A 24,548-nucleotide genomic window follows, 5' to 3' on the forward strand; every position below is an offset into this window, starting at 1 on the left:
CCTTGGAAGAGACGTGCAGGTCGCAGTAGCTTAACATGATGGTTTAAATGCCCCTTGGAACAGCGGTGGAGGTCGCAGTAGCTTAACAAGACAGTTTAAATGCCCCTTGGAAGAGACGTGCAGGTCTCAGTAGCTTAACAAGACAGTTTAAATGCCCCTTGGAAGAGACGTGCAGATCACAGTAGTTTAACAAGACGGTTTAAATGCCCATTGGAAGAGACGTACAGGTCGCAGTAGCTTAACAATATGGTTTAAATGCCCCTTGGAAGAGACGTGCAGGTCGCAGAAGCTTAACAAGACAGTTTAAATGCCCCTTGGAAGAGACGTGCAGATCACAGTAGCTTAATAAGACGGTTTAAATGCCCCTTGTAAGAGACGTGCAGGTCGCAGTAGCCTAATAAGACGGTTTTATTGCCCCTTGGAAGAGACGTGCAGGTCGCAGTAGCTTAACAAGACAGTTTAAATGCCCCTTGGAAGAGACGTGCAGATCACAGTAGCTTAACAAGACATTTTAATTGCCCCTTGGAAGAGACGTGCAGATGACAGTAGCTTAACAAGATGGTTTAAATGCCCCTTGGAAGAGCGGTGGAGGTCGCAGTAGCTTAACAAGACAGTTTAAATGACCCTTGGAAGAGACGTGCAGGTCGCAGTAGCTTAACAAGATGGTTTAAATGCCAATTGGAAGAGCGGTGGAGGTTACAGTAGCTTAACAAGACAGTTTAAATGCCCCTTGGAAGAGGCTTGCAGGTCGCAGTAGCTTTCCAAGACTATTTAAATGCCCTTTGGAAGAGACGTGCAGGTCGCAGTAGCTTAAAAAGACAGTTTAAATGCCCCTTGGAAGAGCGGTGGAGGTCGCAGTAGCTTAACAAGATGGTTTAAATGCCCCTTGGAAGAGACATGCAGGTCGCAGTAGCTTAACAAGACAGTTTAAATGCCCCTTGGAAGAGACGTACAGGTCGCAGTAGCTTAACAAGACAGTTTAAATGCCCCTTGGAAGAGACGTGCAGATCACAGTAGTTTAACAAGACGGTTTAAATGCCCATTGGAAGAGACGTACAGTTCGCAGTAGCTTAACAATATGGTTTAAATGCCCCTTGGAAGAGACGTGCAGGTCGCAGTAGCTTAACAATTCAGTTTAAATGCCCCTTGGAAGAGACGTGCAGGTCGCAGAAGCTTAACAAGACAGTTTAAATGCCCCTTGGAAGCGACGTGCAGATCACAGTAGCTTAACAAGACGGTTTAAATGCCCCTTGGAAGTGCGGTCGAGGTCGCAGTAGCTTAACAAGACGGTTTAAATGCCCCTTGGAAGAGACTTGCAGGTCGCAGAAGCTTAACAAGACGGTTTAAATACCCCTTGGAAGAGAATTGCAGGTCGCAGTAGCTTAACAAGACGGTTTAAATGCCCCTTGGAAGAAACGTACAGGTCGCAGTAGCTTAACAAAGCGTTTTAAATGCCCCTTGGAAGAGACGTGCATGTCGCAGTAGCTAAACAAGACGGTTTAAATGCCCCTTGGAAAAGTGGTGGAGGTTGCAGTAGCTTAACAAGACGGTTTAAATGCCCCTTGGAAGAGACGTGGAAGTCGCAGTAGCTTAACAAGACTGTTTAAATGCCCCTTAGAAGAGACGTGCAGGTCGCAGTAGCTTAACAAGACAGTTTAAATACTCCTTGGAAGAGACGTGCAGGTCGCAGTAGCTTAACAAGATGGTTTAAATGCCCCTTGGAACAGCGGTGGAGGTCGCAGTAGCTTAACCAAACAGTTTAAATGCTCCTTGGAAGAGACGTGCAGGTCGCAGTAGCTTAACAAGACAGTTTAAATGCCCCTTGGAAGAGACGTGCAGATCACAGTAGTTTAACAAGACGGTTTAAATGCCCATTGGAATAGACGTACAGGTCGCAGTAGTTTAACAATATGGTTTAAATGCCCCTTGGAAGAGACGTGCAGGTCGCAGTAGCTTAACAAGACAGTTTAAATGCTCCTTGGAAGAGACGTGCAGGTCGCAGTAGCTTAACAAGACAGTTTAAATGCCCCTTGGAAGAGACGTGCAGATCACAGTAGCTTAACAAGACATTTTAAATGCCCCTTGGAAGAGACGAGCAGATCACAGTAGCTTAACAAGATGGTTTAAATGCCCCTTGGAAGAGCGGTGGAGGTCGCAGTAGCTTAACAAGACAGTTTAAATGACCCTTGGAAGAGACGTGCAGGTCGCAGTAGCTTAACAAGATGGTTTAAATGCCCATTGGAAGAGCGGTGGAGGTCGCAGTAGCTTAACAAGACAGTTTAAATGCCCCTTGGAAGAGGCTTGCAGGTCGCAGTAGCTTTCCAAGACTATTTAAATGCCCTTTGGAAGAGACGTGCAGGTCGCAGTAGCTTAACAAGACAGTTTAAATGCCCCTTGGAAGAGCGGTGGAGGTCGCAGTAGCTTAACAAGATGGTTTAAATGCCCCTTGGAAGAGACATGCAGGTCGCAGTAGCTTAACAAGACGGCTTAAATGCCCCTTGGAAGAGACGTACAGGTCGCAGTAGCTTAACAAGACAGTTTAAATGCCCCTTGGAAGAGACGTGCAGATCACAGTAGTTTAACAAGACGGTTTAAATGCCCATTGGAAGAGATGTACAGTTCGCAGTAGCTTAACAATATGGTTTAAATGCCCCTTGGAAGAGACGGCAAGGTCGCAGTAGCTTAACAAGACAGTTTTAATGCCCCTTGGAAGAGACGTGCAGATCACAGTAGCTTAACAAGACAGTTTAAATGCCCCTTGGAAGAGACGTGCAGATCACAGTAGCTTAACAAGACGGTTTAAATGCCCCTTGTAAGAGACGTGCAGGTCGCAGTAGCTTAATAAGACGGTTTTAATGCCCCTTGGAAGAGACGTGCAGGTCGCAGTAGCTTAACAAGACAGTTTAAATGCCCCTTGGAAGAGACGTGCAGATCACAGTAGCTTAACAAGACATTTTAAATGCCCCTTGGAAGAGACGTGCAGATCACAGTAGCTTAAAAAGATGGTTTAAATGCCCCTTGGAAGAGCGGTGGAGGTCGCAGTAGCTTAACAAGACAGTTTAAATGACCCTTGGAAGAAACGTGCAGGTCGCAGTAGCTTAACAAGATGGTTTAAATGCCCATTGGAAGAGCGGTGGAGGTCGCAGTAGCTTAACAAGACAGTTTAAATGCCCCTTGGAAGAGGCTTGCAGGTCGCAGTAGCTTTCCAAGACTATTTAAATGCCCTTTGTAAGAGACGTGCAGGTCGAGTAGCTTAACAAGACAGTTTAAATGCCCCTTGGAAGAGCGGTGGAGGTCGCAGTAGTTTAACAAGATGGTTTAAATTCCCCTTGGAAGAGACATGCAGGTCGCAGTAGCTTAACAAGACGGTTTAAATGCCCCTTGGAAGAGACGTACAGGTCGCAGCAGCTTACAAGATGGTTTAAAGGCCCCTTGGAAGAGACGTGCAGGTCGCAGTAGCTTTACAAGACAGTTTAAATGCCCCTTGGAAGAGACGTGCAGGTCGCAGAAGCTTAATAAGACGGTTTAAATGCCCCTTGGAAGAGACGTGCAGATCACAGTAGCTTAACAAGACGGTTTAAATGCCCCTTGCAAGAGACGTGCAGGTCGAAGCAGCTTAATAAGAAGGTTTAAATGCCCCTTGGAAGAGACGTGCAGATCACAGTAGCTTAACAAGACGGTTTAAATGCCACTTGGAAGAGACTTGCAGGTCGCAGTAGCTTATCAAGATGGTTTAAATGCCCCTTGGAAGAGCGGTGGAGGTCGCAGTAGCTTAACAAGACGGTTTAAATGCCCATTGGAAGAGACGTGCAGGTCGCAGTAGCTTAATAAGACGGTTTAAATGCCCCTTGGAAGAGACGTGCAAGTCGCAGTAGCTTAACAAGACAGTTTAAATGCCCTTTGGAAGAGACGTGCAGGTCGCAGTAGCTTAATAAGACGGTTTAAATGCCCCTTGGAAGAGACGTGCAGGTCGCAGTAGCTTAACAAGACAGTTTAAATGCCCCTTGGAAGAGACGTGCAGATCACAGTAGCTTAACAAGACGGTTTAAATGCCACTTGGAAGAGACTTGCAGGTCACAGTAGCTTAACAAGATGGTTTAAATGCCCCTTGGAAGAGCGGTGGAGGTCGCAGTAGCTTAACAAGACGGTTTAAATGCCCCTTGGAAAAGACGTGCAGGTCGCACAAGCTTAACAAGACGGATTAAATGCCCCTTGGAAGAGACGTGCAGGTCGCAGTAGCTTAACAAAGCGGTTTAAATGCCCCTTGGAAGAGACGTGCAGGTCGCAGTAGCTTAACAAGACGGTTTAAATGTTCCTTGGAAAAGTGGTGCAGGTTACAGTAGCTTAAAAAGACGGTTTAAATGCCCCTTGGAAGAGACGTGAAAGTCCTAGTAGCTTAACAAGACTGTTTAAATGCCCCTTGGAAGAGACGTGCAGGTCGCAGTAGCTTAGCAAGAAGGTTTAAATGCCCCTTGGAAGAGACGCGCAGGTCGCAGTAGCTTAACAAGACGGTTTAAATGCCCCTTGGAAGAGCGGTGGAGGTCGCAGTAGCTTAACAAGACAGTTTAAATGCCCCTTGGAAGAGACGTGCAGGTCTCAGTAGCTTAACAAGACGGTTTAAATGCCCCTTGGAAGAGACGTGCAGGTCGCAGTAGATTAACAAGACTTTTTAAATACCACTTGGAAGAGACTTGCATTTCGCAGTAGCTTAACAAGATGGTTTAAATGCCCCTTGGAAGAGCAGTTGAGGTCGAAGTAGCTTAACAAGACGGTTTAAATGCCCCTTGGAAGAGAATTGCAGGTTGCAGTAGCTTAACAAGAAGGTTTAAATGCCCCTTGGAAGAGACGTGCAGGTCACAGAAGTTTAACAAGACGGTTTAAATGCCCCTTGAAAGAGACGTGCAGATCACAGTAGCTTAACAAGACGGTTTAAATGCCCCTTGGAAGAGACGTGCCGGTCGCAGTAGCTTAATAAGACGGTTTAAATGCACCTTGGAAGAGACGTGCAGGTCGCAGTAGCTTAACAAGACAGTTTAAATGCCCCTTGGAAGAGACGTGCAGATCACAGTAGCTTAACAAGACGGTTTAAATGCCACTTGGAAGAGACTTGCAGGTCGCAGTAGCTTAACAAGATGGTTTAAATGCCCCTTGGAAGAGCGGTGGAGGTCGCAGTAGCTTAACAAGACGGTTTAAATGCCCATTGGAAGAGACGTGCAGATCGCAGTAGCTTAATAAGATGGTTTAAATGCCCCTTGGAAGAGACGTGCAGGTCGCAGTAGCTTAACAAGATGGATTAAATGCCCCTTGGAAGAGACATGCAGGTCGCAGTAGCTTAAAAAGAAGGTTTAAATGCACCTTGGAAGAGACGTGCAGGTCACAGTAGCTTAACAATGCGGTTTAAATGCCCCTTGGAAGTGCTGAGGAGGTCGCAGTAGCTTAACAAGACGGTGTAAATGCCCCTTGGAAGTGCTGTGGAGGTCGCAGTAGCTTAAGAAGACTGTTTAAATGCCCCTTGGAAAAGACGTGCAGGTCGCAGTAGCTTAACAAGACGGATTAAATGCCCCTTGGAAGAGACATGCAGGTCGCAGAAGCTTAACAAGATGGTTTAAATGCCCCTTGGAAGAGAATTGCAGGTCGCAGTAGCTTAACAAGAAGGTTTAAATGCCCCTTGGAAGAGACATGCAGGTCACAGAAGCTTAACAAGACGGTTTAAATGCCCCTTGGAAGAGACATGCAGGTCGCAGTAGCTTAACAAAGCGGTTTAAATGCCCCTTGGAAGAGACTTGCAGGTCGCAGTAGCTTATCAAGACTGTTTAATTGTTCCTTGGAAAAGTGGTGCAGGTTACAGTAGCTTAAAAAGACGGTTTAAATGCCCCTTGGAAGAGACGTGCAGGTCGCAGTAGCTTAGCAAGAAGGTTTAAATGCCCCTTGGAAGAGACGTGCAGGTCGCAGTAGCTTAACAAGATGGTTTAAATGCCACTTGGAAGAGCGCTGGAGGTCGCAGTAGCTTAACAAGACAGTTTAAATGCCCCTTGGAAGAGACGTGCAGGTCGCAGTAGCTTAACAAGACAGTTTAAATGCCCCTTGGAAGAGACGTGCAGGTCGCAGTAGATTAACAAGACGGTTTAAATGTCACTTGGAAGAGACTTGCAGGTCGCAGTAGCTTAACAAGATGGTTTAAATGCCCCTTGGAAGAGCAGTGGAGGTCGCAGTAGCTTAACAAGACGGTTTACATGCCCCTTGGAAGAGACGTGCAGGTCGCAGTAGCTTAACAAGACAGTTTAAATGCCCCTTGGAAGAGCGATGGAGGTCGCAGTAGCTTAACAAGACGGTTTAAATGCCCATTGGAAGAGACGTACAGGTCGCAGTAGCTTAACAAGATGGTTTAAAGGCCCCTTGGAAGAGATGTGCAGGTCGCAGTAGCTTAACAAGACAGTTTAAATGCCCCTTGGAAGAGACGTGCAGGTCACAAAAGCTTAACAAGACGGTTTAAATGCCCCTTGGAAGAGACGTGCAGATCACAGTAGCTTAACAAGACGGTTTAAATGCCCCTTGGAAGAGACGTGCAGGTCGCAGTAGCTTAACAAGATGGTTTAAATGTACATTGGAAGAGAAGAGGAGGTCGCAGTAGCTTAACAAGACAGTTTAAATGCCCCTTGGAAGAGACGTGCAGGTCGCAGAAGCTTAACAAGACGGTTTAAATGCCCCTTGGAAGTGCGGTGGAGGTCGCAGTAGCTTAACAAGACAGTTTAAATGCCACTTGGAAGAGACGTGCAGGTCGCAGTAGCTTAACAAGATGGTTTAAATGACCCTTGGAAGTGCGTGGAGGTCGCAGTAGCTTAACAAGACGGTTTAAATGCCCCTTGGAAGAGACATGCAGGTCGCAGAAGCTTAACAAGACGGTTTAAATGCCCCTTGGAAGAGAATTGCAGGTCGCAGTAGCTTAACAAGACGGTATAAATGCCCCTTGGAAGAGACGTGCAGGTCGCAGTAGCTTAACAAGACAGTTTAAATGCCCCTTTGAAAAGCGGTGGAGGTCGCAGTAGCTTAACAAGACGGTATAAATGCCCCTTGGAAGAGACGTGCAGGTCGCAGTAGCTTAACAAGACAGCTTAAAAGCCCCTTGGAAGAGACGTGCAGGTCGCAGTAGCTTAACAAGATGGTTTAAATGCCACTTGGAAGAGACGTGCAGGTCGCAGTAGCTTAACAAGACGGTTTAAGTGCCCCTTGGAAGTGCGTTGGAGGTCACAATAGCTTAACAAGACGGTTTAAATGCCCCTTGGAAGAGACTTGCAGGTCGCAGAAGCTTAACAAGACGGTTTAAATGCCCCTTGGAAGAGAATTGCAGGTCGCAGTAGCTTAACAAGACGGTTTAAATGCCCCTTGGAAGAAACGTACAGGTCGCAGTAGCTTAACAAAGCGTTTTAAATGCCCCTTGGAAGAGACGTGCATGTCGCAGTAGCTAAACAAGACGGTTTAAATGCCCCTTGGAAAAGTGGTGGAGGTTACAGTAGCTTAACAAGACGGTTAAAATGCCCCTTGGAAGAGACGTGCAAGTCGCAGTAGCGTAACAAGACTGTTTAAATGCCCCTTAGAAGAGACATGCAGGTCGCAGTAGCTTAACAAGACAGTTTAAATACCCCTTGGAAGAGACATGCAGGTCGCAGTAGCTTAACAAGATGGTTTAAATGCCCCTTAGAAGAGCGGTGGAGGTCGCAGTAGCTTAACAAGACAGTTTAAATGCCCCTTGGAAGAGACGTGCAGATCACAGTAGTTTAACAAAACGGTTTAAATGCCCATTGGAAGAGACGTACAGGTCGCAGTAGCTTAAAAAGATGGTTTAAATGCCCCTTGGAAGAGACGTGCAGGTCGCAGAAGCTTAACAAGACAGTTTAAAGGCCACTTGGAAGAGACGTGCAGGTCGCAGAAGCTTAACAAGACAGTTTAAATGCCCCTTGGAAGAGACGTGCAGGTCGCAGTAGCTTAATAAGACGTTTTAAATGCCCCTTGGAAGAGACGTGCAGGTCGCAGTAGCTTAACAAGACGGTTTAAATGCCCCTTGGGAAAGTGGTGGAGTTTACAGTAGCTTAACAAGACGGTTTAAATGCCCCTTGCAAGAGACGTGCAGGTCGCAGTAACTTAATAAGACGGTTTAAATGCCCCTTGGAAGAGACGTGCAAGTCGTAGTAGCTTAACAAGAAGGTTTAAATGACCCTTAGAACAGACGTGCAGGTAGCAGTAGCTTAAAAAGACAGTTTAAATGCCCCTTGGAAGAGACGTGCAGGTCGCAGTAGCTTCACAAGATGGTTTAAATGCCCCTTGGAAGAGCGGTGGAGGTCGCAGTAGCTTAACAAGACAGTTTAAATGCCCCTTTGAAAAGCGGTGGAGGTCGCAGTAGCTTTACAAGACGGTTTAAATGCCCCTTGGAAGAGAGGTGGAGGTCGCAGTAGCTTAACAAGACAGTTTAAATGCCCCTTGGAAGAGACGTGCAGGTCGCAGTAGCTTAATAAGACGGTTTAAATGCCCCTTGGAAGAGACGTGCAGGTCGCAGTAGCTTAACAAGACAGCTTAAATGACCCTTGGAAGAGACGTGCAGGGCGCAGTAGCTTAACAAGACGGTTTAAATGCCCCTTGGAAGAGACGTGCAGGTCGCAGAAGCTTAACAAAGCGTTTTAAATGCCCCTTGTAAGAGACGTGCATGTCGCAGTAGCTTAACAAGACGGTTTAAATGCCCCTTGGGAAAGTGGTGGAGTTTACAGTAGCTTAACAAGACGGTTTAAATGCCCCTTGGAAGAGACGTGCAAGTCGCAGTAGCTTAACAAGAAGGTTTAAATGCCCCTTAGAACAGACGTGCAGGTCGCAGTAGCTTAACAAGACAGTTTAAATGCCCCTTGGAAGAGACGTGCAGGTCGCAGTAGCTTCACAAGATGGTTTAAATGCCCCTTGGAAGAGCGGTGGAGGTCGCAGTAGCTTAACAAGACAGTTTAAATGCCCCTTTGAAAAGCGGTGGAGGTCGCAGTAGCTTAACAAGTCGGTTTAAATGCCCCTTAGAACAGACGTGCAGGTCGCAGTAGCTTAATAAGACGGTTTAAATGCCCCTTGGAAGAGACGTGCAGGTCGCAGTAGCTTAACAAGACAGCTTAAATGCCCCTTGGAAGAGACGTGCAGGTCGCAGTAGCTTAACAAGATGGTTTAAATGCCACTTGGAAGAGACGTGCAGGTCGCAGTAGCTTAACAAGACGGTTTAAATGCCCCTTGGAAGTGCGGTGGAGGTCACAGTAGCTTAACAAGACGGTTTAAATGCCCCTTGGAAGAGACTTGCAGGTCGCAGAAGCTTAACAAGACGGTTTAAATGCCCCTTGGAAGAGAATTGCAGGTCGCAGTAGCTTAACAAGATGGTTTAAATGCCCCTTGGAAGAAACGTACAGGTCGCAGTAGCTTAACAAAGCGTTTTAAATGCCCCTTGGAAGAGACGTGCATGTCGCAGTAGCTAAACAAGACGGTTTAAATGCCCCTTGGAAAAGTGGTGGAGGTTACAGTAGCTTAACAAGACGGTTTAAATGCCCCTTGGAAGAGACGTGCAAGTCGCAGTAGCGTAACAAGACTGATTAAATGCCCCTTAGAAGAGACATGCAGGTCGCAGTAGCTTAACAAGACAGTTTAAATACCCCTTGGAAGAGACATACCGGTCGCAGTAGCTTAACAAGATGGTTTAAATGCCCCTTGGAAGAGCGGTGGAGGTCGCAGTAGCTTAACAAGACAGTTTAAATGCCCCTTGGAAGAGACGTGCAGATCACAGTAGTTTAACAAAACGGTTTAAATGCCCATTGGAAGAGATGTACAGGTCGCAGTAGCTTAACAAGATGCTTTAAATGCCCCTTGGAAGAGACGTGCAGGTCGCAGTAGCTTAACAAGACAGTTTAAACGCCACTTGGAAGAGACGTGCAGGTCGCAGAAGCTTAACAAGACAGTTTAAATGCCCCTTGGAAGATACGTGCAGGTCACAGTAGCTTAACAAGACGGTTTAAATGCCCCTTGGAAAAGAGGTGGAGGTTACAATATCTTAACAAGACGGTTTAAATGCCCCTTGGAAGAGACGAGCAGGTCGCAGTAGCTTATCAAGACGGTTTAAATGCCCCTTGGAATAGGCTTGCAGGTCGCAGTAGCTTAACAAGATGGTTTAAATGCCCCTTGGAAGAGCGGTGGAGCTCGCAGTAGCTTAACAAGATGTTTTAAATGCCCCTTGGAAGAGACGTGCAGGTCGCAGTGGCTTAACAAGATGGTTTAAATGCCCCTTGGAAGAGACGTGCAGGTCGCAGTAGCTTAACAAGACGGTTTAAATGCCCCTTGGAAAAGTGGTGTAGGTTACAGTAGCTTAACAAGATGGTTTAAATGCGCCTTTGAAGAGACGTGCAGGACACAGTAGCTTAACAAGACGGTTTAAATGCCCCATGGAATAGACGAGAAAGTCGCAGTAGCTTAACAAGACGGTTTAAATGCCCCTTGGAAGAGAAGTGCAGGTCGCAGTAGCTTAACAAGACGGTTTAAATCCCCCTTGGAAGAGACGTGCAGGTCGCAGTAGCTTAACAAGAGAGTTTAAATGCCCCTTGGAATAGGCTTGCTGGTCGCAGAAGCTTAACAAGACGGTTTAAATGCCCCTTGGAAGAGCGGTGGAGGTCGCAGTAGCTTAACAAGACAGTTTAAATGCCCCTTGGATGAGACGTGCAGGTCGCAGCAGCTTAATAAGATGGTTTAAATGCCCCTTGAAAGAGAGGTGGAAGTCGCATCAGCTTAACAAGACAGTTTAAATGCCCCTTGGAAGAGACGTGCAGGTCGCAGTGGCTTAACAAGACGGTTTAAATGCCACTTGGAATAGGCTTGCAGGTCGCAGTAGCTTACCAAGACCGTTTAAATGCCCCTTGGAAGAGCGGTGGAGGTCGCAGTAGCTTAACAAGATGTTTTAAATGCACCTTGGAAGAGACATGCAGTTCGCAGCAGCTTAAAAAGACGGTTTAAATGCCCCTTGGAAGAGACGTGCAGGTCGCAGTGGCTTAACAAGATGGTTTAAATGCCGCTTGGTAGAGACATGCAGGTCGCAGTGGCTTAACAAGACGGTTTAAATGCCACTTGGAATAGGCTTGCAGGTCGCAGTAGCTTACCAAGACCGTTTAAATGCCCCTAGGAAGAGCGGTGGAGGTCGCAGTAGCTTAACAAGATGTTTTAAATGCCCCTTGGAAGAGACGTGCAGGTCGCAGTGGCTTAACAAAATGGTATAAATGCCACTTGGAAGAGACGTGCAGGTCGCAGTGGCTTAACAAGATGGTTTAAATCCCCCTTGGTAGAGACGAGCAGGTCGCAGTAGCTTAACAAGAGGGTTTAAATGCCCCTTGGAATAGGTTTGCAGGTCGCAGTAGCTTACCAAGATGGTTTAAATGAACCTTGGAAGAGACGTGCAGGTCGCAGTAGCTTAACAAAGCGTTTTAAATGCCCTTTGTAAGAGACGTGTAGGTCGCAGTAGCTTAACAAGACGGTTTAAATGCCCCTTGGAAAAGTGGTGTAGGTTACAGTAGCATAACAAGACGGTTTAAATGCCCCTTGGAAGAGACGTGCAGGTCGCAGTAGCTTAACAAGAGGGTTTAAATGCCCCGTGGAATAGGTTTGCAGGTCGCAGTAGCTTACCAAGCCGGTTTAAATGCCCCTTGGAAGAAACATGCTGGTCGCAGTAGCTTAACAAATCGTTTTAAATGCCCCTTGTAAGAGACGTGCAGGTCGCAGTAGCTTAACAAGACGGTTTAAATGCCCCTTGGAAAAGTGGTGGAGGTTACAGTAGCATAACAAGACGGTTTAAATGCCCCTTGGAAGAGACATGCAAGTCGCAGTAGATTAACAAGATGGTTTAAATGCCCCTTAGAAGAGACGTGCAGATCGCAGAAGCTTAACAAGACAGTTTAAATGTCCCTTGGAAGAGCGGTGGAGGTCGCAGTAGCTTAACAAGACAGTTTAAATGCCCCTTGGAAGAGGCTTGCAGGTCGCAGTAGCTTAACAAGACGATTTAAATGCCGCTTGGAAGAGACGTGCAGGTCGCAGTAGCTTAACAAGAGTGTTTAAATGCCGCTTGGTAGAGACATGCAGGTCGCAGTAGCTTAACAAGACGGTTTAAATGCCCCTTGGAAGAGACGTGCAGGTCGCAGTAGCTTAACAAGACGGTTTAAATGCCCATTGGAAGAGCGTTGGAGGTCGCAGTAGCTTAACAAGACAGTTTAAATGCAACTTGGAAGAGACGTGCAGGTCGCAGTAGCTTAATAAGACGGTCTAAATGCCCCTTGGAAGAGAGGTGGAGGTCGCAGTAGCTTAACAAGACAGTTTAAATTCCCCTTGGAAAAGACATGCAGGTCGCAGTAGCTTAACAAGATGGTTTAAATGCCACTTGGAAGAGACGTGTAGGTCACAGTAGCTTAACATGACGGTTTAAATGCCCCTTGGAAGAGCGGTGGAGGTCGCAGTAGCTTAACAAGACAGTTTAAATGCCCCTTGAAAAAAACGTGCAGGTCGCAGTATCTTAACAAGACGGTTTAAATGCCCCTTGGAAGTGCGGTGGAGGTCGCAGTAGCTTAACAAGACGGTTTAAATGCCCCTTGGAAGAGACATGCAGGTCGCAGCAGCTTAACAAGACGGTATAAATGCCCCTTGAAAGAGACGTGCAGGTCACTGAGGATTAAAAAGACGGTTTAAATGCCCCTTGGAAGAGACATGCAGGTTGCAGTAGCTTAACAAGATGGTTTAAATGCCCCTTGGAAGAGACGTGCAGGTCGCAGTCACTTAACAAGACGGTTTAAATGCCCCTTGGAATAGACGTGCAAGTGGCAGTATCTGAAAAAGACGGTTTAAATGCGCCTTGGAAGAGACGTGCAGGTCGCAGTAGCTTAAGAAGACGGTTTAAATGCCCCTTGGAAGAGACATGCAGGTCGCAGTCGCTTAACAAGACGGTTTAAATGCCCCTTGGAAAAGTGGTGGAGGTTACAGCAGCTTAACAAGACGATTTAAATGCCCCTTGGAATAGACGTGCAAGTGGCAGTAGCTTAAAAAGACGGTTTAAATGCGCCTTGGAAGAGACGTGCAGGTCGCAGTAGCTTAACAAGATGGTTTAAATGCCCCTTGGAAGAGACGAGCAGGTCACAGTAGCTTAACAAGACGGTTTAAATGCCCCTTGGAAGAGACGTGCAGGTCGCAGTAGCTTAACAAGAGTGTTTAAATGCCCCTTGGAATAGGCTTGCAGGTCGCAGTAGCTTACCAAGATGGTTTAAATGCCCCTTGGAAGAGACGTGCAGGTCGCAGTAGCTTAAAAAGACGGTTTAAGTGCCCCTTGGAAGAGCGGTGGAGGTCGCAGTAGCTTAACAAGACAGTTTTAATGCCCCTTGGAAGAGACGTGCAGGACGCAGTAGCTAAACAAGAGGGTTTAAATGCCACTTTCAAGAGACGTGCAGGTCGCAGGAGCTTAACGAGAGGGATTAAAATCCCCTTGGAAGAGATGTGCAGGTCGCAGTAACTTAACAAGACTGTTGAGATGCCCCTTGGAATAGTGGTGGAGGTTACAGTAGCTTAACAATTAGGTTTAAATGCCCCTTGGAAGAAACGTGCGCTTCTCAGAAGCTTAAAAAGACAGTTTAAATCCCCCTTGGAAGATACGTGCAGGTCACAGTAGCTTAACAAGACGGTTTAAATGCCCCTTGGAAAAGAGGTGGAGGTTACAATATCTTAACAAGACGGTTTAAATGCCCCTTGGAAGAGACGAGCAGGTCGCAGTAGCTTATCAAGACGGTTTAAATGCCCCTTGGAATAGGCTTGCAGGTCGCAGTAGCTTAACAAGATGGTTTAAATGCCCCTTGGAAGAGCGGTGGAGCTCGCAGTAGCTTAACAAGATGTTTTAAATGCTCCTTGGAAGAGACGTGCAGGTCGCAGTGGCATAACAAGATGGTTTAAATGCCCCTTGGAAGAGACGTGCAGGTCGCAGTAGCTTAACAAGACGGTTTAAATGCCCCTTGGAAAAGTGGTGTAGGTTACAGTAGCTTAAAAAGACGGTTTAAATGCGCCTTTGAAGAGACGTGCAGGTCGCAGTAGCTTAACAAGACGGTTTAAATGCCCCATGGAATAGACGAGAAAGTCACAGTAGCTTAACAAGACGGTTTAAATGCCCCTTGGAAGAGAAGTGCAGGTCGCAGTAGCTTAACAAGACGGTTTAAATCCCCCTTGGAAGAGACGTGCAGGTCGCAGTAGCTTAACAAGAGAGTTTAAATGCCCCTTGGAATAGGCTTGCTGGTCGCAGAAGCTTAACAAGACGGTTTAAATGCCCCTTGGAAGAGACGTGCAGGTCGCAGCAGCTTAATAAGATGGTTTAAATGCCCCTTGAAAGAGAGGTGGAAGTCGCATTAGCTTAACAAGACAGTTTAAATGCCCCTTGGAAGAGACGTGCAGGTCGCAGTGGCTTAACAAGACGGTTTAAATGCCACTTGGAATAGGCTTGCAGGTCGCAGTAGCTTACCAAGACCGTTTAAATGCCCCTTGGAATAGCGGTGGAGGTCGCAGTAGCTTAACAAGATGTTTTAAATGCCCCTTGGAAGAGACATGCAGTTCGCAGCAGCTTAAAAAGACGGTTTAAATGCCCCTTGGAAGAGACGTGCAGGTCGCAGTGGCTAAACAAGATGGTTTAAATGCCGCTTGGTAGAGACATGCAGGTCGCAGTGGCTTAACAAGACGGTTTAAATGCCACTTGGAATAGGCTTGCAGGTCGCAGTAGCTTACCAAGACCGTTTAAATGCCCCTTGGAAGAGCGGTGGAGGTCGCAGTAGCTTAACAAGATGTTTTAAATGCCCCTTGGAAGAGACGTGCAGGTCGCAGTGGCTTAACAAGATGGTTTAAATGCCACTTGGAAGAGACGTGCAGGTCACAGTAGCTTAACAAGACGGTTTAAATGCCCCTTGGAAAAGAGGTGGAGGTTACAATATCTTAACAAGACGGTTTAAATGCCCCTTGGAAGAGACGAGCAGGTCGCAGTAGCTTATCAAGACGGTTTAAATGCCCCTTGGAATAGGCTTGCAGGTCGCAGTAGCTTACCAAGACGGTTTAAATGCCCCTTGGAAGGGACGTGCAGTTCGCAGTAGCTTAACAAGATGGTTTAAATGCCCCTTGGAAGAGCGGTGGAGCTCGCAGTAGCTTAACAAGATGTTTTCAATGCCCCTTGGAAGAGACGTGCAGGTCGCAGTGGCTTAACAATATGGTTTAAATGCCCCTTGGAAGAGACGTGCAGGTCACAGTAGCTTAACAAGACGGTTTAAATGCCCTTGGAAAAGTGGTGTAGGTTACAGTAGCTTAACAAGACGGTTTAAATGCGCCTTTGAAGAGACGTGCAGGTCACAGTAGCTTAACAAGACGGTTTAAATGCCCCATGGAATAGACGAGAAAGTCGCAGTAGCTTAACAAGACGGTTTAAATGCCCCTTGGAAGAGACGTGCAGGTCGCAGTAGCTTAACAAGACGGTTTAAATCCCCCTTGGAAGAGACGTGCAGATCGCAGTAGCTTAACAAGAGAGTTTAAATGCCCCTTGGAATAGACTTGCTGGTCGCAGAAGCTTAACAAGACGGTTTAAATGCCCCTTGGAAGAGCGGTGGAGGTCGCAGTAGCTTAACAAGACAGTTTAAATGCCCCTTGGAAGAGACGTGCAGGTCGCAGCAGCTTAATAAGATGGTTTAAATGCCCCTTGGAAGAGAGGTGGAAGTCGCATTAGCTTAACAAGACAGTTTAAATGCCCCTTGGAAGAGACGTGCAGGTCGCAGTGGCTTAACAAGACGGTTTAAATGCCACTTGGAATAGGCTTGCAGGTCGCAGTAGCTTACCAAGACCGTTTAAATGCCCCTTGGAAGAGCGCTGGAGGTCGCAGTAGCTGAACAAGATGGTTTAAATGCCGCTTGGTAGAGACATGCAGGTCGCAGTGGCTTAAAAAGACGGTTTAAATGCCACTTGGAATAGGCTTGCAGGTCGCAGTAGCTTACCAAGACCGTTTAAATGCCCCTTGGAAGAACGGTGGAGGTCGCAGTAGCTTAACAAGATGTTTTAAATGCCCCTTGGAAGAGACGTGCAGGTCGCAGTGGCTTAACAAGATGGTTTAAATGCCACTTGGAAGAGACGTGCAGGTCGCAGTGGCTTAACAAGATGGTTTAAATCCCCCTTGGTAGAGACGAGCAGGTCGCAGTAGCTTAACAAGAGGGTTTAAATGCCCCTTGGAATAGGTTTGCAGGTCGCAGTAGCTTACCAAGATGGTTTAAATGAACCTTGGAAGAGACGTGCAGGTCGCAGTAGCTTAACAAAGCGTTTTAAATGCCCTTTGTAAGAGACGTGTAGGTCGCAGTAGCTTAACAAGATGGTTTAAATGCCCCTTGGAAAAGTGGTGTAGGTTACAGTAGCATAACAAGACGGTTTAAATGCCCCTTGGAAGAGACGTGCAGGTCGCAGTAGCTTAACAAGAGGGTTTAAATGCCCCGTCGAATAGGTTTGCAGGTCGCAGTAGCTTACCAAGACGGTTTAAATGCCCCTTGGAAGAAACATGCTGGTCGCAGTAGCTTAACAAAGCGTTTTAAATGCCCCTTGTAAGAGACGTGTAGGTCGCAAGAGCTTAACAAGACGGTTTAAATGCCCCTTGGAAAAGTGGTGGAGGTTACAGTAGCATAACAAGACGGTTTAAATGCCCCTTGGAAGAGACATGCAAGTCGCAGTAGCTTAACAAGATGGTTTAAATGCCCCTTAGAAGAGACGTGCAGGTCGCAGAAGCTTAACAAGACAGTTTAAATGTCCCTTGGAAGAGCGGTGGAGGTCGCAGTAGCTTAACAAGACAGTTTAAATGCCCCTTGGAAGAGACGTGCAGGTCGCAGTAGCTTAACAAGACGGTTTAAATGCCCCTTGGAAGAGGCTTGCAGGTCGCAGTAGCTTAACAAGACGATTTAAATGCCGCTTGGAAGAGACGTGCAGGTCGCAGTAGCTTAACAAGAGTGTTTAAATGCCCCTTGGAAGAGACATGCAGGTCGCAGCAGCTTAACAAGACTGTTTAAATGCCCCTTGGAAGAGATGTGCAGGTTGCAGTAGCTTAACAAGACGGATTAAATGTCGCATGGAAGAGACGTTCAGGTCGCAGTAGCTTACCAAGACCGTTTAAATGCCCCTTGGAAGAGACGTGCAGGTCGCAGTCGCTAAACAAGATGGTTTAAATGCCCCTTGGTAGAGACATGCAGGTCGCAGTAGTTTAACAAGACGGTTTAAATGCCCCTTGGAAAAGTGGTGGAGGTTAGAGTAGCTTAACAAGATGGTTTAAATGCCCCTTGGAAGAGACGTGCAGGTCGCAGTAGCTTAAAAAGACGGTTTAAGTGCCCCTTGGAAGAGCGGTGGAGGTCGCAGTAGCTTAACAAGACAGTTTTAATGCCCCTTGGAAGAGACGTGCAGGACGCAGTAGCTAAACAAGAGGGTTTAAATGCCACTTTCAAGAGACTTGCAGGTCGCAGGAGCTTAACGAGAGGGATTAAAAGCCCCTTGGAAGAGATGTGCAGGTCGCAGTAGCTTAACAAGACTGTTGAGATGCCCTTTGGAATAGTGGTGGAGGTTACAGTAGCTTAACAATTAGGTTTAAATGCCCCTTGGAAGAAACTTGCTCTTCTCAGAAGCTTAAAAAGACAGTTTAAATCCCCCTTGGAAGATACGTGCAGGTCACAGTAGCTTAACAAGACGGTTTAAATGCCCCTTGGAAAAGAGGTGGAGGTTACAATATCTTAACAAGAAGGTTTAAATGCCCCTTGGAAGAGACGAGCAGGTCGCAGTAGCTTATCAAGACGGTTTAAATGCCCCTTGGAAGGGACGTGCAGTTTGCAGTAGCTTAACAAGATGGTTTAAATGCCGCTTGGAAGAGCGGTGGAGCTCGCAGTAGCTTAACAAGATGTTTTAAATGCCCCTTGGAAGAGACGTGCAGGTCGCAGTGGCTTAACAAGATGGTTTAAATGCCCCTTGGAAGAGACGTGCAGGTCGCAGTAGCTTAACAAGACGGTTTAAATGCCCCTTGGAAAAGTGTTGTAGGTCACAGTAGCTTAACAAGACGGTTTAAATGCGCCTTTGAAGAGACGTGCACGTCGCAATAGCTTAACAAGACGGTTTAAATGCCCCATGGAATAGACGAGAAAGTCGCAGCAGCTTAACAAGACGGTTTAAATGCCCCTTGGAAGAGAAGTGCAGGTCGCAGTAGCTTAACAAGACGGTTTAAATGCCCCTTGGAAGAGCGGTGGAGGTCGCAGTAGCTTAACAAGACAGTTTAAATGCCCCTTGGAAGAGACGTGCAGGTCGCAGCAGCTTAATAAGATGGTTTAAATGCCCCTTGGAAGAGAGGTGGAAGTCGCATTAGCTTAACAAGACAGTTTAAATGCCCCTTGGAAGAGACGTGCAGGTCGCAGTGGCTTAACAAGACGGTTTAAATGCCCCTTGGAAGAGACATGCAGGTCGCAGTAGCTTAACAAGATGGTTTAAAAGCCCCTTGGAAGAGACATGCAGGTCGCAGTAGCTTAACAAGATGGTTTAAATGCCCCTTGGAAGAGACGTGCAGGTCGCAGTGGCTTAACAAGACTGTTTAAATGCCCCTTGGAAAAGTGGTGGAGGTTACAGTAGCTTAACAATTCGGTTTAAATGCCCCTTGGAAAAGTGGTGGAGGTTACAGTAGCTTAACAATTCCATTTAAATGCCCCTTGGAAAAGTGGTGGAGGTTACAGTAGCTTAAAAAGACGGTTTAAATGCCCCTTGGAAGAGACGTGTAGGTCGCAGTAGCTTAACAAGACTGTTTAAATGCCCCTTGGAAGAGACGTGCAGGCTGCAGTAGCTTAACAAGACGGTTTAAATGCCCCATGGAAGAGACGTGCAGGTCGCAGTAGCTTAAGAAGACGGGTAAATGTCCCTTGGAAAAGTGGTGGATGTTACAGTAGCTTAACAAGACGGTTTAAATGACCCTTGGAAGAGACGTGCAAGTCACAGTAGCTTAACAAGATGGTTTAAATGCCCCTTGGAAGAGACGTGCAGGTCGCATTAGCTTAACAAGATGGTTTAAATGCCCCTTGGAAGAGCTGTGGAGGTCGCAGTAGCTTAACAAGATGGTTTAAATGCCCCTTGGAAGAGACATGCAGGTCGCAGCAGCTTAAAAAGACGTTTTAAATGCCCCTTGGAAGAGACATGCAGGTCGCAGTAGCTTAACAAGACGGTTTAAATGCCCCTTGGAATAGGCTTGTAGGTCGCAGTAGCTTAACAAGACAGTTTAAATGCAACTTGGAAGAGACGTGCTCTTCGCAGAAGCTTAACAAGATGGTTTAAATGCCCCTTCGAAGAGCTGTGGAGGTCGCAGTAGCTTAACAAGACGGTTTAAATGCCCCTTGGAAAAGTAATGGAGGATCACAATAGCTTAACAAGACGGTTTAAATGCCCCTTGGATAGGCTTGCAGGTCGCAGTAGCTTAACAAGACAGTTTAAATGCCCCTTGGAAGAGACGTGCAGGTCGCAGTAGCTTAACAAGACGGTTTAAATGCCCCTTGGAAAAGTAATGGAGGTTACAATAGCTTAACAAGACGGTTTAAATGCCCCTTGGAAGAGACGAGCAGGTCGCAGTAGCTTAACAAGACGGTTTAAATGCCCCTTGGAATAGGCTTGCAGGTCGCAGTAGCTTACCAAGACGGTTTAAATTCCCCTTGGAAGAGACGTGCAGTTCGCAGTAGCTTAACAAGACGGTTTAAATGCCCCTTGGAAGAGACCTGCAGGTAGCCGTGGCTTAACAAGAAGGTTTAAATGCCCCTTGGAAGAGATGTGCAGGTCGCAGTAGCTTAACAAGACGGTTTAAATGCCCCTTGGAAAAGTGGTGTAGGTTACAGTAGCTTAACAAGACGGTTTAAATGCGCCTTGCAAGAGATGTGCAGGTCGCAGTAGCTTAACAAGACGGTTTAAATGCCCCTTGGAATAGATGAGAAAGTCGCAGTAGCTTAACAAGACGGTTTAAATGCCCCTTGGAAGAGACGTTCAGGTCGCAGTAGCTTAACAAGATGGTTTAAATCCCACTTGGAAGAGACGTGTAGGTCGCAGTAGCTTAACAAGAGGGTTTAAATGCCCCTTGGAATAGGCTTGCAGGTCGCAGAAGCTTAACAAGGCGGTTTAAATGCCCCTTGGAAGAGTGGTGGAGGTCGCAGTAGCTTAACAAGACGGTTTAAGTGCCCCTTGGAAGAGCGGTGGAGGTTACAGTAGCTTAACAAGACAGTATAAATGCCCCTTGAAAGAGAAGTGCAGGTCGCAGTAGCTTAACAAGACGGTTTAAACGCCCCTTGGAAGTGCGGTGGAGGTCGCAGTAGCTTAACAAGACGGTTTAAATGCCCCTTGGAAGAGACATGCAGGTCGCAGCAGCTTAACAAGACGTTATAAATGCCCCTTGAAAAAGACGTGCAGGTCGCAGTGGCTTAACAAGACGGTTTAAATGCCCCTTGGAAGAGACGTGCAGGTCGCAGTCGATTAACAAGACGGTTTAAATGCCCCTTGCAAGAGACGTGCAGGTCGCAGTAGCTTAACAAGAGGGTTTAAATGCCCCTTGGAAGAGACGAGCAGGTCACAATAGCTTAACAAGACGGTTTAAATGCCCCTTGGAAAAGTGGTGGAGGTTACAGCAGCTTAACATGACGATTTAAATGCCCCTTGGAATAGACGTGCAAGTCGCAGTAGCTTAACAAGACGGTTTAAATGCCCCTTGGAAGAGACGAGCAGGTCACAATAGCTTAACAAGATGGTTTAAATGCCCCTTGGAAGAGACGTGCAGGTCGCAGTAGCTTAACAAGGGTGTTTAATTGCCCCTTGGAATAGGCTTGCATTTCGCAGTAGCTTACCAAGATGGTTTAAATGCCCCTTGGAAGAGACGTGCCGGTCGCAGTAGCTTAACAAGACGGTTTAAATGCCCCTTGGAAGAGATGTTCAGGTCGTAGTAGCTTAATAAGACGGTTTAAATGCCCCTTGGAAGAGACGTGCAGGTCGCAGTAGCTTAATAAGACGGTTTAAATGCCCCTTGGAAGGGCGGTGGAGGTCGCAGTAGCTTAACAAGACAGTTTAAATGCCCCTTGGAAGAGACGTGCAGGTCGCAGTAGCTTAATAAGACGTTTTAAATGCCCCTTGGAAGAGATGTGCAGGTCGCAGTAGCTAAATAAGACGGTTTAAATGCCCCTTGGAAGAGATGTGGAGGTCGCAGTAGCTTAACAAGACAGTTTAAATGCCCCTTGGAAGAGACATGCAGGTCGCAGTAGCTAAACAAGAGGGTTTAAATGCCCCTTTCAAGAAACGTGCAGGTCGCAGGAGCTTAACGAGAGGGATTAAATGCCCCTTGGAAGAGACGTGCATTTCGCAGTAGCTTAACAAGACGGTTTAAATGCCCCTTGGAAGAGACCTGCAGGTCGCAGTAGCTTACCAAGACGATTTAAATGCCGCTTGGAAAAGACGTGCAGGTCGCAGTAGCTTAACAAGACAGTTTAAATGCCCCTTGGAAGAGCGGTGGAGGTCGCAGTAGCTTAAGAAGACAGTTTAAATGTCCCTTGGAAGAGACATGCAGGTCGCAGCAGCTTAACAAGACTATTTAAATGCCCCGTGGAAGAGACGTGCAGGTTGCAGTAGCTTAACAAGACGGTTTAAATGCCCCATGGAAGAGACGTGCAGGTTGCAGTAGCTTAAAAAGACGGGTAAATGCCCCTTGGAAAAGAGGTGGAGGTTACAGTAGCTTAATAAGACGTTTTAAATGCCCCTTGGAAGAGACGTGCAAGTCGCAGTAGCTTAAAAAGACGGTTTAAATGCGCCTTGGAAGAGACGTGCAGGTCGCAGTAGCTTAACAAGACGGTTTAAAAGAACCTTGGAAGAGACGTGCAGTTCGCAGTGGCTTAACAAGACGGTTTAAATGCCCCTTGGAAGAGACGTGCAAGTCTCAGTAGCTTAAAAAGATGGTTTAAATGCGCTTTGGAAGAGACGTGCAGGTCGCTGTAGCTTAACAAGACGGTTTAAATGAACCTTGGAAGAGACGTGCTGGTCGCAGTAGCTTAACAAGACGGTTTAAATGACTCCTTGGAAGAGACGTGCAAGTCGCAGTAGCTTAAAAAGACGGTTTAAATGTGCCTTGGAAGAGACGTGCAGGTCGCAGTAGCTTAACAAGATGGTTTAAATGCCCCTTGCAATAGACGAGCAGGTCGCAGTAGCTTAATAAGACGGTTTAAATGCCCCTTGGAAGAGACATGCAGGTCACAGTAGCTTAACAAGACGGTTTAAATCCAACTTGGAAGAGAAGTGCAGGTCGCAGTAGCTTAATAAGACGGTTTAAATGCCCCTTGGAAGAGACGTGCAGGTCGCAGTAGCTTAACAAGACAGTTTAAATCCCACTTCGAAGAAACGTGCAGGTCGCAGTAGCTCAACCAGAGGGTTTAAATGCCCCTTGGAATAGGCTTGCAGGTCGCAGTAGCTTACCAAGACGGTTTAAATGTCCCTTGGAAGAGACGTGCAGGTCGCATTAGCTTAACAAGACGATTTAAATGCCCCTTGGAAGAGCAATGGAGGTCGCAGTAGCTTAACAAGACAGTTTAAATGCCCCTTGTAAGCGATGTGCAGGTCGCAGTAGCATAATAAGACGGTTTAAATGCCGCTTGGAAGGGATGTGCAGGTCGCAGTAGCTTAACAAGACAGTTTAAATGCCCCTTGGAAGAGAAGTGCAGGTCGCAGTAGCTTAACAAGACGGTTTAAATGCCCCTTGGAAGAGACGTGCAGGTCGAAGTAGCTTAACAAGACGGGTTAAATGCCCCTTGAAAGAGACGTGCAGGTCGCAGTAGCTTAACAAGACAGTTTTAATGCCCCTTGGAAGTGCGGTGGAGGTCGCAGTAGCTTAACAAGACAGTTTAAATGCCCTTTGGAAGAGACGAGTAGGTCGCAGTAGCTTAACAAGACGGTTTAAATGCCCCTTGGAAGAGACAAGCAGGTGGCAGTAGCTTAACAAAACGGTTTAATTGCCCCTTGGAAGAGCGGTGGAGGTCGCAGTAGCTTAACAAGACAGTTTAAATGCCCCTTGGAAGCAACGTGCAGGTCGCAGTAGCTTAATAAGACGGTTTAAATGCCCCTTGGATGAGATGTGCAGGTCGCAGTAGCTAAATAAGATGGTTTAATTGCCCCTTGGAAGAGAGGTGGAGGTCGCAGTAGCTTAACAAGACGGTTTAAATGAACCTTGGAAGAGACGTGCTGGTCGCAGTAGCTTAACAAGACGGTTTAAATGACTCCTTGGAAGAGACGTGCAAGTCGCAGTAGCTTAAAAAGACGGTTTAAATGTGCCTTGGAAGAGACGTGCAGGTCGCAGTAGCTTAACAAGACGGTTTAAATGCCCCTTGCAATAGACGAGCAGGTCGCAGTAGCTTAATAAGACGGTTTAAATGCCCCTTGGAAGAGACATGCAGGTCACAGTAGCTTAGCAAGACGGTTTAAATCCAACTTGGAAGAGAAGTGCAGGTCGCAGTAGCTTAATAAGACGGTTTAAATGCCCCTTGGAAGAGACGTGCAGGTCGCAGTAGCTTAACAAGACAGTTTAAATCCCACTTCGAAGAAACGTGCAGGTCGCAGTAGCTCAACCAGAGGGTTTAAATGCCCCTTGGAATAGGCTTGCAGGTCGCAGTAGCTTACCAAGACGGTTTAAATGCCCCTTGGAAGAGACGTGCAGGTCGCATTAGCTTAACAAGACGGTTTAAATGCCCCTTGGAAGAGCGGTGGAGGTCGCAGTAGCTTAACAAGACAGTTTAAATGCCCCTTGTAAGCGATGTGCAGGTCGCAGTAGCATAATAAGACGGTTTAAATGCCGCTTGGAAGGGATGTGCAGGTCGCAGTAGCTTAACAAGACAGTTTAAATGCCCCTTGGAAGAGAAGTGCAGGTCGCAGTAGCTTAACAAGACGGTTTAAATGCCCCTTGGAAGAGACGTGCAGGTCGAAGTAGCTTAACAAGACGGGTTAAATGCCCCTTGAAAGAGACGTGCAGGTCGCAGTAGCTTAACAAGACAGTTTAAATGCCCCTTGGAAGTGCGGTGGAGGTCGCAGTATCTTAACAAGACAGTTTAAATGCCCTTTGGAAGAGACGAGTAGGTCGCAGTAGCTTAACAAGACGGTTTAAATGCCCCTTGGAAGAGACAAGCAGGTGGCAGTAGCTTAACAAAACGGTTTAATTGCCCCTTGGAAGAGCGGTGGAGGTCGCAGTAGCTTAACAAGACAGTTTAAATGCCCCTTGGAAGCAACGTGCAGGTCGCAGTAGCTTAATAAGACGGTTTAAATGCCCCTTGGATGAGATGTGCAGGTCGCAGTAGCTAAATAAGATGGTTTAATTGCCCCTTGGAAGAGAGGTGGAGGTCGCAGTAGCTTAACAAGATGGTTTAAATGCCCCTTGGAAGAGACGTGCAGGTCGCAATAGCTTAACAAGACGGTTTAAATGCCCCTTGGAA

Source organism: Phyllobates terribilis, unplaced genomic scaffold, assembly GCF_046119375.1.
Source record: "Phyllobates terribilis strain yellow unplaced genomic scaffold, ASM4611937v1 Scaffold_22__1_contigs__length_20350403, whole genome shotgun sequence".
Lineage (NCBI taxonomy): Eukaryota > Metazoa > Chordata > Amphibia > Anura > Dendrobatidae > Phyllobates > Phyllobates terribilis.